This window comes from Nicotiana attenuata, unplaced genomic scaffold (assembly GCF_001879085.1).
Source record: "Nicotiana attenuata strain UT unplaced genomic scaffold, NIATTr2, whole genome shotgun sequence".
NCBI classification, from domain to species: Eukaryota; Viridiplantae; Streptophyta; class Magnoliopsida; order Solanales; family Solanaceae; genus Nicotiana; species Nicotiana attenuata.
This window is the reverse complement of record NW_017673645.1, coordinates 72,168-75,513: the sequence shown is the minus strand read 5'-3', so window position 1 is coordinate 75,513 and position 3,346 is coordinate 72,168. Positions and strand designations below refer to the sequence as shown.

General features: G+C 30.9%; 1 long non-coding RNA gene across 1 annotated transcript; it reads right to left on the bottom strand.

Moving 5' to 3' along the window:
• Positions 1-324: 324 nt before the first annotated feature.
• On the bottom strand, positions 325-678 carry LOC109216939. The gene is made up of 3 exons (XR_002066573.1): positions 645-678; positions 436-560; positions 325-358 (listed from the first exon to the last, which is right to left on the bottom strand). It is a non-coding gene; the product is annotated as an uncharacterized LOC109216939 (long non-coding RNA).
• Positions 679-3,346: the final 2,668 nt, after the last annotated feature.

Below are 3,346 nucleotides of genomic sequence, written 5' to 3'. Positions count from 1 at the left end.
AAAGATGGTCTTCTGAAAATTCAAAGAAAGAAGATAAAAAGAGTTAACTCACTTGCATGGACTCCACTAATTGGGCAATTGTTTTAACTTCAGCAATGCCCTTCTCTAACTCATCCGAAATAGAGTAACTTTGTTTAGAGATGGTTTGAGTCAGCCTCTCAGAGCAACTATCCCGAACAACATTTAATCTATATTTATAAATCAGGATTACAGTTAGAACTATACATCAAAAGATAGATATGAGGGTAGATACATGATTAAAATATATTTAACCGTGATTTAAACTCGTCAGATTGAGAAAATGTAGGATTAATCCCCAACTTTGATGTATTCCAAGTGTTGCGCACAGAATATGAATCTGCAAAAAAGAATTATTTGTTACATGTAATGAATAATTTTCACAAAGTAATGTCAAATTTAATAGTTACATGTTACCTTGAAATTTATGGGCTTTTATGAGCTGCATAACAACAATAATAGGCTGGTTGTTAGAACTTAAAAGGTGAGGTATAACTTGATCAACAAATTCGCCCCAGAATGTAGCAGATAACTTGTTCCTCCTGTCAAATAGAAATAGTGTATAATGTTTAATATATATATTTATCAAATCTATCATTAATCCATGGTTGTCTGTTTATTCTTACTCATCATCTTCTAGTTCGATATCCATATACTTCCTAGTAATTTCACCTTATTTTTGCGTTTGTACCTCACTAAAATTGATAATTTCTCCGATAACATCTAAAGAAAAAAAAGATGTTAAAATAAGTAGCATCAATCTATTAAAAAAAAAGATGTAAAAATAAATTAAAGTAAACAAAAATATTACCAAATAATTCACTCTCGTTGACATCAACTTTATTTATCAATTGATGATATGGTCGCAGATCAAAGATATTCATTGGAAAAAGTGGATCAATTATTTCAGCCACTGTTGTCCGTTGAGTAAACGTCAGCATCAATCTATGTTTTGTGGTGTTGAACCTCTCCTTGTTTTGGCAAACGATAAAGTTCGCCATAAGATATAATCCAAGCTCATTAATTTTTGTGTTGAAAATATGCAAAACAGACTTGCCAATAGAAGCATGTATACGATCGCCCTACAAAGAAATTACAATAAATAAAAGATATTACAAATTTTTATAGTAATAGTATTTATATTAACTATAGTTTTAAACAGTAGAGTTAAACAAATTAATTAGTGACAGTAATAGAGGAAAAAATGCAGATTTGCAAGTCATGCAAATTCTACTAAAATAGAAGTTCCAAAGACAAATCCTTCTCAATCTAATAGTAGAAGTTTTATTGAATCAAAGCATTCATAAGCTTTTCAGTGAATACTACTTGGTTTGAGCCTTTTACTATCGACTGCCAGTTTGTCCTAGATGGTTAGGGCTTATCTGGTATAACCTGGTAGTCCTTACATGTAACTGTGTCACTTATCCAAGGATGAATGAAGTCTACTTGGCTGTAATTACATTTACATTAAAACATCCTCAAGTGTGGTTCCCCCTTTTAAAAAGGTGTTAGGTTAAACTAAATTATAAGCTAGAACAAATACTAATATGGTCTTCTTTCCTTCAATATGATTCCATAACCATGTCTCTCATGTACAAATAATAAATTGCGTGCATTTGTCAAAGGGAAAACAACAACTACAAATTATCCACAGGTATACGGAATAGAAGGCCGAGCATTGGCAATAAACTTGTTTTACACTTACAACTAAACCAAATATTCATATAAGAATGTGGAAGAGCAAAATAAATCTATGTATATTGATATTTAAATTTCGAAGAGCAAAAAGGAATTAGCAAGGCAATAACATATTAAAAATACCTTTTCATCTTGTAGAACCAATTCAATCGAGAATATAGAGCCAGGATTAAAACGATCCGGTTTTTCCCACATACTGACAACCCAAACTTTCAACTTCCATTGCATCTTTGAAATTGTTATATCCTTGATGAAATCAATGTTAGCGGCCATCTTTTGGCTAATCCGTAAGTTTTGTTGAAATCTTGGTAGAAGAACGAACATTAGAATTGAAGCAGGTGTAGGTATGGAAGAAATATATATTTTGAGGTTTGAGCAGTTGTACCCAGTATAGTAAATCGTGGGTTAGACAGTTCAGCATATCGTGAATTTGCAGAGACAATTTAGGGTTAATTGAAGGTAAAATTTGTTAACCTAATTTTGTGGAGTAAAACGTTTTCCCACACGTTCCTTTAATAATAATTAAAATAAATATAAATTCAGATATATGAAGGAAAGTTTGAACTTCCCAACCCACGTTCATTTAATGATTTTAAAAAATTTGAAATTAAGAAATTCGAGAAGAAGGTTTAGCGTTTCTGATATGAACGGTGTTGGAAGCAATATTTCAAAAAAATTTCACTAAATAACCTCTATCTACAATCCTATTCAAAGTAAAATTGTACTTCCTAAGTGTACTTCCTAATATGTAGGAGCAATGTCTTAATGTGCCATGTGTCGTGATAGGATTTTGCCATTTGGCTTCATGAGAGGCTTTTATCCCCTGCTTTTAATTATATATAGATATACATATATGTATAACATGTATAAATTTGAATATTTAGGCTAGCACTCGTGATTAGTTTTTATTGATAAGCCAAAAATGAAAAAAAGCCCTAAAAATGACCCTTGTTTCTTTTTTTTTTCCCGACCGGTATTCGGCAGTTGTATCAGGATTCGACTATATTTGAATTTACGTCGGAAAATCTCACATTGGGGGTAGAGCGCTTCTTAATAAAGACTAGAATCTCATACTCTAATTAAGGATAAATGAGTATTTATTACTATCCCAGTCAAATTCCAAAAATAACCTAGTTGACATTAATTACTGTATGACTAGGAAAGTGCAAATTCTGAATGTCTATGCGAATTCAATAGATGCATGGCATGCAAATATATTTTTCTCACTTGATCACGATTAATTAATATATTTTTTTACTTTATTGAATCACTTAACCACGCTAATTTGATATAATCAATACGATTATACGAACAATCTCTTTGAATGTCAATTTCTCTTATAGGTTAATGTGAGGTATATTACTTATTACAAAAGAAGTAACATCTCGAGTTTGTTTTCTAAATGGGGTCAGATTTTCTTTTTTAAGAAATTAGACACATGTTATGAATTCTTTGCTTTCCCATATTGATAGTAATGAATCATTGGTATGTTGTCTTGACAGAGTAATTTGCAATTAATTTTGAAACACATGGAACTTGTTATTAGAGCCTTTAATATATGAATTATGATTAATAATCTATCTATATAGAATAGGAGAAGCAAAGCCATATTATTGTGCCAAGTGTCACA